This window comes from Syngnathus acus, unplaced genomic scaffold (genome assembly GCF_901709675.1).
Source record: "Syngnathus acus unplaced genomic scaffold, fSynAcu1.2, whole genome shotgun sequence".
Classification (NCBI taxonomy): domain Eukaryota; kingdom Metazoa; phylum Chordata; class Actinopteri; order Syngnathiformes; family Syngnathidae; genus Syngnathus; species Syngnathus acus.
In genome coordinates this window covers 76,478-93,461 of record NW_023590226.1, presented here as the reverse complement: position 1 = coordinate 93,461, position 16,984 = coordinate 76,478, and the positions used below count along the sequence as shown (strand labels likewise).

Genomic DNA, 16,984 nt, shown 5'->3' with positions numbered 1-16,984 from the left:
TTCCAATATTCAAGAGGACCTAAGTGCGCAGGGAGCTTAATATATTCCGATCGCGCAACCGCAGCGCGCCGGACGCTCACTGTCGCATTGCTTTAAAAGCGTCTTTGTGTTCCGAGTTGTAAAATGACGCTGCTCTCGAGCCATGCCCATCTGAAGCAGTTCGTGATCCCGTTTGACTTGTCTATTTCCCTGGCACGATCCTCGTCTTTTTTCTCTAAAACCTTCGGCATGCTGGCTAAAACCTTTGCTAATCAGGCAAATGAGTAGGCAAATGATGTGACGAAAGTAGCGCCAAAATGCTGCCGAAAATAATTCAGTTGTTGTCGCAATACTGCTGCCAGCCCCCCCATATAAAAACAATTTTATCAACGGATCTACACGATTCACAAAAATGATATTCCCGACGGAAAAAAACACGGAAATCCGCGGATCCGCGCAAGATTCTCAACCCTGCTGTGGTATTATCATATGTTGAAACTATATTATATAGCAGGGGTCTCAAACTCCAGTCCTCGGGGGCCGCATTCCTACATGTTTTCCAAGTTTCCCTCGTTAAACACACCTGATTCAATTATCAGGCTCCTGCAGAACGTGAGGATGAACTGATCATTTGAATCGTGTGTTTAACGAGGGAAACTTGGAAAACATGTAGTAATGCGGCCACCGAGGACTGGAGTTTGAGACCCCTGTTATATAGTGTGTTATTGGAGGTCTCGCATAATTATTGACAGTTGGGGGCGCTGTGGTGCACCAGGGTATTGTACTGCTATGTGAGACACGAGTGGGGAGGACATAAAAAGTTGCTGAATAAAGAAGTTGCATTAGCCTTCATCTCTACTCCGTATAAACACAACATGGTGTCAGAAGTGCTGTGAAACAGTAACCCACATGGAGAAACGTCCACCGCGGAGGGAAAGGACGAGACGGGTGAGGAAGACAAATGAGTGACGGAGAAGACGAGCGGAGTGGGGAAGGAGCTAGCATGATGGCTAACACAGCCAGCGCTACGTTTAGCATTCAACCACCGGAGCCCTTTGATTTTTCCAAGCCGCACGAGTGGACAAAATGGATAAGGAGTCATGAGCGATTCCGTCAGGCAAGCAACTTAACAGCAAACTCCGAAGAAAATCAGGTGAATACCTTGATATACTGTATGGGAGACGAAGCAGATGACGTTTTGAGAGGCTTGAAGGTCACTGAAGCAGACCAGCGTGACTACATTAAAGTGAGAGATGGTTTCCACTCGTTCTTTATAGTGAAAAAGAACATTGTTTATGAACGAGCACGCTTTAATATGCGAAAACAGGAAACAAATGAGACTGTTGATGCATTTGTCACCACTCTGTATGCATTAGCTGAACACTGTAATTATGGGACATTGCATGATGAGCTAATCAGTGGGGTAAAGCAGATGTTTGCTCTGTAGACAGAGTATGTAAAGGCCGAAAGCAAAAAGAAAAGCCAAGATTCAATAAGTTCAAAAGTAATGGAGCTAAGCCACTCAGCAACATAAACCAAAAAGGCTCCCAGTGCTACAAATGTGGTGGCGCCCTGCCAACGATGCCAAGTGCCACACGTGTGGAAAAAAAGGTCACTACTCTTTCTGGGCTCAGTGACATCAGATAGCCATACATGGACTGCTGATATAACCCTAATAGACAAAAATGTCACCTTCAAACTCGATACTGGTGCGGATGTTACTGCTGTATCACAGACTGAGTTTAAAAACATATTTTCCAACACAAAGCAGCCTGTTCTCAAAAAGCCAGAAAAACCCTTGTTGGGTCCAGGACGGATTCCACTGGACGTGTCAGGGTTCACCAGACTGCAGCTGAGGAAAGGAGCCAAGCAGACCATGGAGAATGTTGTGTTTATGTTGTTCAAATCCTGAGCACGCCATTGCTCGGGTTGCCAGCCATTAAAGCCCTTGGCTTGCTTATCCGAGTCGACAGCATAGACAAGGAGACCCTCAAGGCAAGTTAACCCAAGTTGCGCAGCGGTCTGGGTAAGCTACAACAACCATACACCATAAAGCTCAAGCCAGGTGCCGTGCCATATTCAGTAAAAAACCCCAGGAGGATTCCACTACCTCTGGTGGGTGAAGTCAAGAGAGAGCTGCAGCGCATGGGAGCTCTGGGCGTCATCAGCCGGGTGGAGGAGCCAAATGATTGGTGTGCCGGCATGGCGGTCTTGCCCAAAAAGGACAAAAGAAAGGTGCGGTTGTGTGTGGATTTAACCGGCTTGAATGTGTATCTGTGCCGTGGAAAATACATTCTCCCATCTGTGGAACAAAGCCTGGGAACGCTTACTGGAGAAAAACTGTTCAGCAAGTTGGATGCCAACTTGGGCTTTTGGCAGATTCCATTAACGGAGGAGTCAGCCAAGTACACTACATTCATAACGCCCTTCGGACGGTTCCACTTTAACCGCCTTCCATTTGGCATCGCTTCTGCGCCCAAACATTTCCAGTGCAGGATGGCGGAGATCACAGAGGGGCTCAACAGTGTGGTTTGTCACATCGATGATTTGTTGGTGTGGGGGCGGGACCAGGAAGAGCATGACACTCGACTTAATGGCGTGCTACAAAGACTAGAAAAAGCAGGCATCACACTGACTGTGGACAAGTGTGAAATCTCCAAGAGCGAAGTAGTCTTCCTGAGCCATATCATCACAGCCGCAGGCATCCGCCCTGACCCAAGAAAGACAGAGGCCATCACAGACATGACAGAGACCACAAATGCTAGTGAATTAAGGAGTTTTCTCGGCATGGTCAACCAGCTGGGAAGGTTTATTCCCCAGCTAGCTGAAAAAGATAAACAGCTCCGTGACCTCTTCTCAAAGAAAAACTGCTGGGTCTGGGACGTGGACCAGGCAGCAGCGTTTGAAGACCTAAAGAAAGCTCTGTCCTCTCCTCCGTTGCTGGCTATGTATGACCCGGGCAGAGACACCAAAGTATCTGCTGATGCATCATGGTATGGGTTGGGGGGTGTCATTCTCCAGAAATGGGGGGAAGGATGGAAGCCTGTGGCTTACACATCACGGTCACTCACTCCAACTGAGCAACGATACGCACAGGTGGAGAAGGAGGCTCTGGGCCTCACATGGGCCTCACATGGGCCTGTGAACGGTTTCGGGATTTCCTCATCGGAAAGGAGTTTTGCCTGGAGACCGACCATAAACCCCTTCTCAGCCTGCTCGGACCCCAAGCACTGGATCTTTTGCCACAGAGAATCCAGGGTTTCAGGATGAGGCTGATGCGCTACTCATACTCCATCATGCACGTACCAGGAAAGTCGCTTTGGACAGCGGACACACTTTCACGTGCACCTGTAAAATCACGCATGTCCACTGATGACCAGGAGCTGATGGAGAGCACAAACATATTTGTGACTGTGTCACTGAGAGTCTACCTGTCAGCTCATCATATACAGAAAACCTGAAAGAGCAGTTGAAAGCCGACAGTGTCTGCTCGCGTGTCATGACCATGTGCATGGAAGGATGGCCAGCACATGCAAAACAGGAACCAGCGCTGAAAAACTACTGGCCGGAGCGAGCTACATTAACAGTGAAAGATGGCTTACTGCTAAATTACACGACTGGTAATACCTTCTGCAATGAGGAACGACGTGCTATTCAAATTACACGAAGGACACTTAGGTGTCGTGAAATGTAAAGCACGTGCACGTCAATCTGTGCGGTGGCCGGGACTCAGCCAGCAAGTGAACGAAATAATACTGAACTGCAGGACATGCATACAAGAGCGACACAACCCAAAAGAGTCACTCATGCCATCAGGGTGCCCTGAAACTTGGCAAAGGTTAGGAACAGACCTTTCTACATAAGAGGCAGAATAATCCTCTAAGGTCTGACGAAACAAAGGCAGTCTACCCTATGATCTCTGGAAAAAGGGAGATGTGGTATTATCGTATGTTGAAACTATAATATTATATAGTGTGTTATTGGAGGTCTCGCATAATGTTGACAGTTGGGGGCTCTGTGGTGCGCCAGGGGCATTGTACTGCTATGTGAGACACGAGTGGGGAGAAAATTAAAAGTTGCTGAAAAAAGAAGTTGCATTAGCGTTCATCTCTACTCCGTATAAACACAACAGTGGTGGACTGCGTTCGCGCTCTCCCCTGGTCTGTCTGATTAAAACAAAAATCACGCGCAGTAGTACGCACATGGAGTTTAGGTCTGCGATGCTGTGACACACTGAACGCTTTTGAGCATGTTATTAACTGTACTCTGGAAATGTGCATTTGCTTGCTAAACTGTATTAACCAAATTAGTCAATGCAAAATAATATGTAATTACTACGTTCCTGACTCGTTACATGATATGAACGTATCAAAACCTTTTTGTCGGCTGTAGGTCTGTCTTTTTGAAGAATGCGCCTGATTGTTGTTCCTCATACATCAAAAGTATGGATTTCTAGAAAACAACTTTTACTTCCTAAAGTAAAATGACAGATTTATATTCAAATGTCAAATATCGAACGCCACCATCGCAGTGGAGGTGAATTACACTCCAAACAATGCCAGCAACGTCAAAAGCCTCAATTATTTGCGACACAAGAGAGATATAGAGCATTTCCGAAATTTGAGAAATAATTTGAGAAATTACGATCGTATTTTGTTTCTCGATTTGTGTTGAATAAAATAATGAAATTTCACATTTTCAAATAAAACACAGAGATGGGATCATTTCCCGTTCTCTCATACCAAAAGTACACGTACCAAGACATACAACTGTTTTTACCTTCAATACTCAAAATAGACGCCCAATCGATAGGTGACGCTGTTTGAAAGAACGAGCGCCGTCAGTGTTCGATCCAGTACCTACAATGCTGTGCGCCAACAAGGTTTAAAGTAAGTGAGACATTAATGAACACAAAATACTCGTTTAAACCTTCTATTTAGGTTGAGTCCTTCTAAGTATAGTAAATCTATGAACGTCTATTGTTTGTATTAGAAGGAATGGTTGCTGCAATTTGAGTGTGAGACCGCCTGTGAATTTGGTGAGACCAGCAGTGGGGTGGCCCGTTTTGACTCAGATTTTCAGATCACTCGTTTCTCTTCAGATCGAATAAATCTTTCGCCTTTTACTAAAGATTTCCATGGGGAGGAACAAGAGTCTATTTCAATTTTTTTTTTTTATGCTCTGCAAAAGCGGAGCATTCTTTCTGTGAAAATATCAATATTGCAACGGATAGCCGCCGATATCATACTCCGTGCAGCAGTCATACGTTCACATAATTCATACCGACATATATGTGAACATGTTCACATAAACAGAGAAATTATGCCGAGTGCAGACAGACAATCACATTTAAGCCCTCGTTTATCAATGCAGTTTAATTTCTGGTGGTACCCATTTGAACGGGCACGTTAGTCCATTGTAATTTGGCAAAAAATATTGTTTTTGAATAAAAATCAATAACCACCACCATCAATTGCACAAGCAGTCCTGCTCCTCACTTCAAGGAACACGGACTTGAGCAGATCCACCGCGCTGTGCTTCGTTGCGACGTGGCTTGACGGACGCACCCCCCACCATGCCGTGGAGTTAGCTGGGTTTCGGCTAATGCGTGCAGATCGCAGCGCGGAGCTCACCGGAAAATCAAAGGGAGGTGGTATCTGTTTCTGACTGTACATAATGTAAGTTTAAAGCAGTTGTTCTTGCTTACTTAAACGTCTTTCTTTATTGCTCTGTCAACACGCTACAGGTTACCGTCCGGTCACACTTTTCTAACGGACCGTGTCTCACTTAAAGTGGTCCCCATGGAACACAATGCTCACAAATAAACAATCCTATTGTTACATCTTTCTTTTTCTTTTTTCAAGTTAAGGTTTTCCCTTTGAATGTAGGGCATTAAGTGGAACAACAAGCCTAAAAGAACACATCTATAGAAACACAACCAATACTAGGCTCACAGTTCAAAACACATTACATTTCAGGAGTGTAACCACAACATTTCCAATGTATAAAACACTTTTTTTCTTTTTTTTTCTCATACTGTATAGTCTTTCAGGTAGTGGGGTCTGATAGCTTGCCGACCCGATCTGGTGTGTGACCCTTGTTCCCTTGGTGGGGTATCCGATGATGTGGCCCCCTCCGTGGGTGTTTGTGTGGGTGCCTCTTGTGTTGGAGAACATCCTGTGCGACTGCGTCTGAGGTGGCGACGATTCCTCCTCAGGACCCCGCCTGAGTCCAACTCCACCTCATACGATCTGTGGCTCACTTGCTGAACCACCTTCCCCGGTCTCCAGTCCCTGTGTGTGTCACAGGGCTGTACTCTTACACTGTCGCCATTTGTAAGAGTGTCCATGTCCTTCGCCGTGCGGTTGTAGTATTCTTCTTGTCTCTCTCTGTTGTTTTTCAGTCCCTGGTCGTTATGTGTTACCTCAGGTTCCAGCAGCGTGTCCTTTATGGGAAGCAGAGTCCTGGTCCTCCTGCTCAGCAGTCTCTGTGCTGGGCTTGTGTTGAGACCCTGGCTTGGTGTGTTTCGATGATCTAGCATGGCTAAATAAGGATCCTGTCAAGCTGCTGCAGCCTTCAGCATCAGTCGCTTGGCGGTCTTTACTGCTGATTCTGCCTTCCCATTGCTCTGTGGGTAACCCGACAACGATGTCCTATGTTCAAAGCCCCACTTCTGGCTGAAGCGCTGGAACTCCAGGGATGCAAATTGGGGTCCGTTATCTGAAACAACAGTGTCAGGTATTCCCTGTCGGGCAAAGTGAGCCTTCAGTTTTCTGATAATGGTATTGCTCTTGGTGTCAAGTAATCTACCTCCCAGAAATTTGAATAATAATCCACTGTCATTAGATAGTCTTTGTTGTGGAAAGAGAACAGATCTGCTCCTACCTTGGCCCAGGGTCTGCTGGCCATGTCATGTGGATGTAGTGTCTCTTTCTGTTGTTTTGTGGTCACCGACCTGCAGAGGTCGCATTTGGAGATGAAGGTCTTGATCTCCTCGTTCATCCCCAGCCAATACAGACACTCTCGCGCTCTCCTCAAACATCCCTCCACACCCAGGTGTGAGGAGTGAATTCTGTGTGCCATGTCCACCCTGAGAGCATCTGGCATCACAACTCTGTCTCCCCGGAACACCATGCCATCCTGGAAACTCAGTTCATCTTGGAAGTCGTGGTAGTGCCGTATGCCATTCGGTAAGTCATTTTTCCTCTTGGGCCACCCCTGCAGTATTCTGTTTGCCACACTCTGTAGTTTTGTGTCCTCTTTGGTTGCAGCCCTTATGGCACCCAGCCTCTCTTCTGAAATGGGTAGGTAGCTGACCATGTTCACAGTCTCTATGTCCGTCTCACACTCTCCCTTGGTGTTCTCTGGTAAGTATGCTCTACTCCCTGCCTGGAACATATGTCACCGTAATGTCGTACTGTTGCAATCTGAGTAGCATTCGCTGCAGTCTCTTTGGCGCACTAAGTAGTGGTTTTCTGTGGATATTCTCTAAGCCTTAGAGTCTAAGGGTTTGTGATCACTCTGTATGTGACTTCTCTTCCGTAAGTATACTGATGAAACCTTTCCATTCCAAACACTATGGCCAGACATTCTTTTCCTATTTGAGCATAGCCCTTTTCAGTCAATGTGAGTGCCCTGCTACCAAATGCAATTGGTTTACCTTTCTGTGTCAGGGCGGCTCCCAGCCCGGTGTCTGACGCGTCACACTGGAGTGTCAATTCCTCTTCCTTGTTGTAGTACTGCAGAACTGGTGCTCTGGAAATTTCGTCTTTCAGTCTGTGAAACGCTCTTTCTTGGGTGTCTGTCCATTCCCACCAGGGCTGTGGACTCGGACTCGGACTCGGGGACTCGGACTCGGTCGGACTCGGTCATTTTTTGCCGGACTCGGACTCGGAGCATGCGGCTCTTTGGCTGGTTTCATGCGGCTCTTTTACGTTCATATCAACATTTGTGTTTATTTTTCGTGCGTATTTGCTTCGCTTGAGTTCAATATGGTTTTTGGTCAAACGCGCATGCGCGTGAGGGGAAATCCCGCAAAGGAGGAGGGACAAACAGAGCGATTGGTTTTGCTGGCTTTTTAATGAATGGCGACTGTGACTACGGGGGCCCATTAGGTCCAGAAAAGCTGACAAGACGCTTGCCAAAATGGCAAGGAAAAAATGAACAGCTAAACGAATATATGACGATGAACACAGGACGTTTTTAACAGAGTTAAAGTTGTTTTTTGTTGAACGCTATGGCAAGCCATTCTGCCTGATATGTCGGACGTCATTGGCGCATTTAAAAGCTTCAAATGGTCAGCGCCACTTCAGCTCACTTCATGCCAATATCGATAAGGACTTTGCAAAAGGGACTGAATTTCGCAAGCACAAGTTTGGAGACTTTGAAAAGTCAGGCAGAAAAATAAGTACAGTTTTTCAAAAAAATTACGAAGCACTCAGAGACTGTCACACTTGCATTGTTTCAACTGGCTTGGAACATTGCACGAGCTAAAAAGCCATACAATGAAGTGGAGTTCGTTAAAATATGCCTCAGTGACGTTGTTGAATTTTATTTTCATCCTGCTGCTGAGAATGCGCCTAGGAATACTGTCCACAGCCCTGCTTGCTTGTTATGAAGACAAATTTAGTTGTTGCGTGCGCGCCCGCGCCTGCCTGCCTGCCTGCGTGCGTGCGTGCACGTACAAGACCCACAATGCCCCGCGCGCAGCCAAGATGGAAGAACCCGGAAGTAGCGAGAGAACAATGTTTTGCCTCTAGATTTGGGGGGAAACGGAGCGTAAGTTACGATCAATGCGGCCACGTTGAGTTGCACTTAGGCTAATGTTTACATTATGTACCAATGTCAAGGACGATTATGTCACCCAGCTTATATCATTGATGTGTTTCGATAGTTGTGGGGTCGTCACAAATTATTTGTGTTTAGATAAATGTCTGAGCTATAATGGTGTAATTAATGATTAAAACTTGAAAGTATCTGTTTATTGTATTCGTTTATATGTTTAATAAAGACAAAGCCATCACAAAACTGTTGTAATTATTTAGATTTTGATCTAAATTAGCCTTGAATAAAGACTAAGCAGTCACATGAATTAACAGAAAAAAATGGACAGACGGACTCGGACTCGTGGTCAAGAGGCCGGACTCAGACTCGGACTCGGACTCGGTGCAAAAATCCGACCGAGTCCACAGCCCTGATTCCCACCTATTCTCCTTACGTGTGAGTTGTCTCAGAACCTCACAGTCATCAGAAAGATGATCATAGAATTTAGAGAGATAATTGACCATCCCTACTATTCCCTGTACACCTTTCACATCGGTGGGTTTTGGCATGTCTCTGATTGCCCGTACTTTCTCAGGGTTGATCCTCAGTCCCTCGGCTGTGAGGAGATGATCTATGTAGGGTACCTCTTTTTGTCTAAGCTGGAATTTGTCTGCATTCAGCTTGATGTTGCGCTCTGCACCTGGTTAGGAAGTGTCTGACCTTCTCGTCATGGTCCTTTTCCGCCTCCTCTTGTGTTGCTCCTTCCCCTGTGATTAGTACATCATCCGCTATGATGTAGACTCCAGGGAGGCCCTCCAGGGCCTGCATGAGCTTTCTCTGGAACACTTCCGGCGCTGGGCTTGTTCCCATTGGCATTCTTAGCCATCGGAAGCGGCCAGATGGGGTGGCGAATGTGGTAAGGTAACTCGACTCTTCTTCTAGTTTCACATGCCAGAAGCCTTGCTTTACGTCACAGACTGTGAATACTTTTGCCTTGGACATCTCCGGCAGTATGTCATCAATGGTTGGGAGTGGATAGTGACTTCTTTTTAGTGCTCTATTCAGAGGTTTTGGGTCTATACAGATCCGGAGCCTCCCACTAGGCTTTTTCACTGCTACCATGCCAGTGATCCAGTCAGTGCTGCGTTCCACTGGTGCAATTATCCGTCTTCTCTCTAGGTCTTTGAGTTCGTCTTGCAGAGGTGTCATCATGGCTACAGGCACTCTGCGTTTCGGCAGTTTCACTGGCGGTACTCTGTCATCTATCTCTATCCTATAGTCACCCTCCATGCAGCCCACACCGGTGAACACATCCTTAAACTCATCCATTATTTTGTCCATGGTCATGTGACCTCCATTTGTCACTGCGCTTGGCTCCTTCTTCACTATGCTGTCAATAGCCAGAATGTTCTCATATTGCACTTTTATGAGTTTCATGGCTTCACTGGCTTTTCTGCCTAGTAAAGGGGTTCTGCTGTTCTGATCCACTACTTGGAACTCTAATCTGTACAGTTTATTGTTTCTGGGATTTCTGACTTTTACCCTACACGTACCTAGTGGAGTCAGCTTTGTCTTGTCGTACATCACTAGCACTTTCTTGGTGTGCTCTAGCTGTGTGTCTGGGTTTAAAAGATCAATGGGGATGACATTACAAGTGGCCCCACAGTCAATCTGGAATACAACGACTTTTCCTCCGATTTTCATCCCTGCAAAGAGCTGTTGGCTCTGACTGTGGCTGTCTTTCGAGTGATTCATCTTTTTGCTCACTCCCTGTTCCTCCCTTATACAGTTGACATCCTCATACGAGTCACTGTCACTTGTCTCCTCCGGACTCTCCTCGTTTTCCAACTGGTCTCTAGTCTTGATTTGCACTGAGCTGCGAAATGGTTTTCCTTCCCACACTTCTTACACTTTTTCCCAAAAGCCGGGCACTTTTTTTTGCTACGCTCATGTGTTTTTTCCACAGAACTTGCAGTGAATCCCGTTCTCCCTCTGTGTCAGATCCGTCTGCTTCACTGCGTGTACTTCCTCCACTGTCAGTCCTTGAAGTGTCTTACTATTCTCCCTCGATAGCTCCGTGGATCTGCAGATGTTCAGACATGACTCCAGCGTCAGCTTTTCCTCCCTGAGTAATCTCTCCCTCAGCGCTGAGCTGTTTGTACCGCACACTACACGATCCCTTTTCAAAGAGTCTCTAATGGTTCCAAAATTGCAGGTGCTAGCCAGTACTTTCAAGTCCGTTACATAGCTATCCACATTTTCATCCAATCCTTGATTTCTCGTAAAGAATCGGTACCTCTCCACTGTCTCATTTGTCATCGGATTGCAGTATTCGTCAAACTGACTGTGGTCCTTGCAGAGCGGTTCGCACTCGCCAAAGTTGTCCACACTTCTCTGCCCTTTTCTCCGATGAGGTAGCTGAACAGCTTCACTTTCGTCGTCTCGTCCGCCATTGGCATAGTGAGGTCCATGTGAAGTTCGAACTCCTCTTTCCAACTCCTCCATGACTTTGCCAAGTTGGTGGAATCCACCGCCAACGTTCCTGGTGGTTTTAGCCCTTCCATCCCCGTCAGCTAACCAGCTAGTGCTAACGTTCCGTTGCGTTAACTAAGGTAGGTAAATTAAAGCACGGCTCATTTTGGTGTGTACACCGCTGCCACCATGTTACATTATGTTCTGTTCCCGACTGTACATAATGGAAGTTTAAAGCAGTTGGTCTTTCTTTATTGCTCTGTCAACATGCTACAGGTTACCGTCCGGTCACACTTTTCTAACGGACCGTGTCTCACTTAAAATGGTGTTAGAGTGGTGCTCACTCTAACTTATTTTGCAAGAACCACACGGGAGACGGTTTGCCCTTTTAGACACCTGCAGGTGGAGAGTCCATTTGTCGCTGTGCGTACAGCGATGATCGAATGGAGGTCTGACTCTGGCCTCCTGCATGAGCATTTTTATTAAGAGAAACAGGGTGGGGGTGAGAGTGGACTGGATAGAGAAAGCCCTTGACCTCTAGTCAAAACATAGCAAGGGGTGTTTTACGACATTGTGTAGGATGGGACAGGCTAGGTTATTTATTACAGGTTACATTCCAACATAATCATACGATCAAGATAGTTTGGAAAACCCTGACATATCCCTCCTGTTTTATCATATGATTATGCCACCCCAATCAACAAACACAAGCACGAAAATATAAAGAAGAATAGTAAAAATAAGAAAAACACTAATAAAAAAAGATCGATAAAAAACCAGAGATGACAGCGGACGGGTTGGGGATCGTGTAGGGTGAAACATGACAAAAACAACAAACAATGATAGCAATAACGTCCAGCGAAGATGAGGTTTTTCCTCAATACTCCAGTTCAAACTTAGTGTGTGATTTAAAAACCTGCGGCAGATGTTTAAGTGCAGGAAAAGTCTCACACGGTCCCTCTGCCTTAGGCGACCAGAATGCTATCAATAAAAAAATAAAAATAAAGCCACGATCCGTTCTGAATGAAGTCCGACGGTGTAGCCATGTTGGTAGGAGAGCCCTTACGCCTTGAAAGGGCTCTCCCATCCTGGCACACAGTGGTGATGTCCAAAGCTCCCATCCAGTTTCCTCCTGGAGAGCAGTTGTCGTTAATGCATTTGTGGGTCTTGTTTTCTTGGATGAAACACGTGTAGTCCATTCCAGGTAGCCTTTTGGTTTAGGCCACTTGTGGCATCTGTCGTCCTCCAACAGTCACATTGGGATTAATCCAAAAGAGTTCGATCACAGATTCATTTCTGCAAGTCCAGGGCGGTAGGGGTAGCGTCACTGACTGTGACAGCACAGTGTTGATATCCAACTCCTCCCATGGATGCCATACATTTCGCTTCAGTGACATTCATTGCTCTGGCCTCCAAGTGAACTTGTGTGGAGTAAGGGGAGTGTCAGGTTTAAATCGCTGACTGAACAACTATTAAGAGAAGAGCATCAGCAAACAAACCACAAGTGAGACAGAATATCAAGTCTTTTCTCGCGAGGAGTGCAGTACAGATAGTTTACAACAATCTCACAACACTAAATATCTGTGTACACTCCCGCTCTTTTTATTTGGATTTGCCCTGCCCACAATTATGAGACGAAAGCCCCTAAAGGAAGGGGGGGGGGAGCACGTGGGCTTTGCCTCGTAAGCAAAATAATAAGAACGTGAGAAAAAGGAGTTTGAGTTGAGAAGAGAAAGTCCTTGAGCTCTAGCAAGGGAGGTTTTACGACCTTGTGTAGGATGAGACAAGCTAGGTTATTAATTACTGGATACGCACAAACATAATCTAACGATCAAGATAGCTTGGAAAACCCAGACTTTGATGGTCACTTGTAGGTTCATCTGAAGTGCAAGACAGCAATGAGGCATGTTGTCTAACAAAGCGGTCTTTGTTAAGAAGGAACTGTCTCGGTAGATGTCTTCTTTTTGCTGAGTTATCAGCTGCGTCCTGTCTGACCCAGCTGTAACCTCTCTCCTGGCCCAGCCGTACCTTTTCTCTTCTGTGGTACATCATAAAAACAGCAAGGCAAAACAGCAAGCATATATTGCAGTAATATTGCGGTAAAGCATTGATTAGAGAACGCATGATAACATATATATATACATTTTTCTAACAATTCCCTCCTGATTATCATAAGTTCTCAGAGACCATCTTATCACCTAAAACCGGCCACTTCAAAAAGATTTTCAGCCGTAGGATCACAAGTATGAGCACAAATAAGTTTACACCAAGAAAGGATAAACGTTGCGATATTATCATTCGGAAACACCCAGATCTGGGAAGAAGTCTGTAGACCCAAGTGCAAAAATTCCATCATCATCATCGTTATCATCAACATGCTGGCGTTCAGACATTAGAGGCATACCCCGGCCATCTTGTCTTCCATGGGCGATATTGCTGTAGTGATGAGACGATTAAACAGAGCACGGAGACATGGAATACAACAACAACCACACAAGGTGAGTATAGCAGTAATTGAGGACACAAGGGCTTTATACTTCCCAAAAGCAGTCATCCACTTGTTGTGCTCTTTCATCCTCGTCTTGAGGGATTGCAAGCTTGCAATCGCCTTCGTCAGGCTCCCATCAGGGGCGGTGTCATTCTGGATGAAGGTGCAGCATTGTTCCCTGAACATTGCGCAGACCCTTCCTTTCTCAGATAACAACATAACAAGAGCATTGCGGTTCTGGATTGACATTAGGGAAGGCGTGGCTAGCTGTTTGTGCACTGCCTCAAGTCCCGCTTGTGTCCTTTGCCCAATTTCTGCATGTTGCAATGGTTGTAATGTATCATGTCGACGTTCTTGTTCATCGTACACCGCCAGCAAATGGAAGACTCCCATCCTGCTACAATTTGGTCAATTAATTCTTATTAATCAGGAACTCCTCTGGGGACTCTGATTGCATCAATTTCAGTCAGATCATCGTCGCCTCTCAAATTTAAAGACATTTTGTTTGTTTGTTTTTCCAGCTTTTTCCCAGATCTTGGCATGTTGATACATATACAATTTAGCTTGACTACATTCTCTGAAAGCAATGGCTTTCTTTTTTCAATGGATATTACTGTATAGAATGCTCTGTCACACATTTCACAATCAGTAGATGTGACAGATTTCACACAATCTTTGGTCAATGGCAACGATACAACATAAAGAATCGGTCGCAAATCCATACATATGACATATTCAATTTTTGCTTCTTGCCTTTACAGCTTGTTTTGCCATTAGCAATCAATTGTTTTCGTTTTTCAGTAACTCTTATAGTTACCTGAAACAAAATATCCACATTAATTTTAGATACAATCATCCCATTCTTTAACATCTACAGTGGTTGTTGACAAAGTACACATATAAACATCATATTTTCATTGCAGTCCAGATCCGACACAGCAGATCATCCTGCAAAGGTCAAATTGACGGTTGTTGCAGGAAATGGCCAGCCTGTGACCAATCAACATTGATGCTGCGCCCCCCCCCCTCGCACGAGGGGTGCTATGGCTGCGGGCGAAGCAGGGAAAGTGTGAGTTTCTCAGAGAATGTTTGAATATTTGAAACAGGGTGATGCTTAAGGAAGATGTGACAATATTTGCATGAAGGATAACAGGCGCTGATGAGAAAAAAAGTGTAATCAAAACGTCAAAATAGAGGATGACGTTTGCGCAGCGTTGTTTGTTGGTATTGTTTGTGAGCTGTGTCTCTGCTGTAAGTTTTTGTGTTGTCTGTGTGCTGTCAGTGTTGTGTTAAAATTGGCTAATGTAGGTGCACAAAAGAATTTGCTAGACTGTAGTCTATCTGATTTGCACCGCAAAACAAAAGCAATTTTGTGAAAATAAGAAGAAAAGAAAGGCAAGCAATTTTTTGGTGGGCAGAAACTGGTCCACACTGCATTAATGCCTAGCCCTGATGAAACAAAATTTGAGAGATGGAAAGAACTTGCTTTCTGGAATTGGATGAAGCAAAATTATTAAATAACAACATTTCAAAGCTAAATTTAGAAGAAATAGTCGATTGGTTGTGTCAAGACTACACAAGTTTTTACATTTGAGAATAAGAGAGTGATTGAGTTAGTTAAAGTTAAGAAACAACAACAATTGACTATTATATTAATTTACTGGCGGTTATTTTGTTGGTTTTTATCTTTTTATCTTGATTGGTTTGACACCTTGAGGGAGAAAAGATTAGGATGTGGAACACGGGTTGAGACAACCAGTTACACACGCAAAGCATGTGTGCACTGGGACACTGAGAAGCATTTTGAAAGGTGTGTCAAATTAAATGAAGATGAAATCATATGTAGTAATACAACACTTTACTACATATGGATGCTCTAAATCAGTGGTTCCCAAACTTTTGCAGGCTGGCGCCCCCTTTGGCTCCCCAGTGAATTCCTAGCGCCCCCCCCCCCCCCCCAAGGCACATATGGAAACAAACACCTCTTTCTTGATATTTGGTTTGCTGCAATTTGAAAAGAGAAAGGTTAAACATAAATGTGTATTTCACAAATAAAACCCAATTTAGTATTTAGTAAACCAATTTATTTTTTAGCAGTTTTAACTGCCTGGTTAGTTAGCCTGTCGCCACATATTAGCTTTGCGGGCTCGACTGGGGAAACATGTCACGTGACCGGGACGAGTGTCTTGACCTGAATTAATTGATCGTCGATAAAAAAAAAAATTCTGTGCGGCTTGGCGGCCCGGTACCAAGTGACCCACGGACCGGTACCGGTCCGCGGCCCGGTGGTTGGGGACCACTGCCCTAACCAGCTCAACACAACACAACGCGTTCTGGCGAGTCCCCAATTTCATGTTGACTTAAACTCAAGATGATGTTGACCGCCAGAATGCGGTTTTTATTATAAGATAAAATTCGGAACATTACAAGCTTGAAATTACAAACCTGAGCTTTTGCTTTTGTAGTCTATGCTGTCGGATCTGACTGGGCCAGAGCGGCGTGTTGTGTACAAATCGACTGCCGCCCCCCTACCGCCCCCCTACCGGCCCTTTCTTCCTCACCGCCCCCCCAGATCTTTCCACCGCCCCCAGGGGGGCGGTACCGCCCACTTTGGGAACCACTGCTCTAAATCATACAATTGAGTAAAATAAAACATACATTTTGATTTTCATTCAAATTGCTAAGATTCTTGTGATAAACGATGAGAGAATGATTGAAAAGAAACTACAAGAAACTACAAGAAACTACAACTAAGCTAGTTGTGGAAGCAGTCCAATTGCCACGAAAAATAGCTATATGCACGTGTGCAGGGCACACATGAGACTGATAAGGTGCCAAGAGGTAACAAGCTTGCGGACGGAACCGCATAGCTGTAGTGCAAAAGACGCTTCAAATTTTGTACACACAAGAAGCAGATTAAATTACTGAAACGTTTTTAAAAATGTGCAGCGACAAAGTCCATAGACTGAAATTCGATTATGGACGAAAAGAGGGGCAAGAGTGGAGAATGGTATCTATAAATGACCAGAAGACTGACCTATCCTACAAAAAACCTATACAAGTGGGCAGCAATATTGAGCCATGGTTGTGTGTCGCATGGCTCAAGAGGGGGGATAATGGGGCAGTTCAGTCAGTTTTATACAACATATGAATTGATTCATATTCAAAACATTTATAAAACAAAATTTTTGGAGAGTTTAACATGTGCTAAACACAATCCACAGGGTTATAATGCCTGGTCATAATAGATGCATTCTCAAAATGGTTTGAATTGGCTTCAAC

At 45.0% G+C, this 16,984-nt stretch overlaps 1 non-coding gene across 1 annotated transcript; it reads left to right on the top strand.

Annotated features, from left to right (window-relative positions):
* Positions 1-5,062: 5,062 nt before the first annotated feature.
* LOC119118972 lies at positions 5,063-5,176 on the top strand. The gene has a single exon (XR_005097038.1). It is a non-coding gene; the product is annotated as a U5 spliceosomal RNA (small nuclear RNA).
* Positions 5,177-16,984: the final 11,808 nt, after the last annotated feature.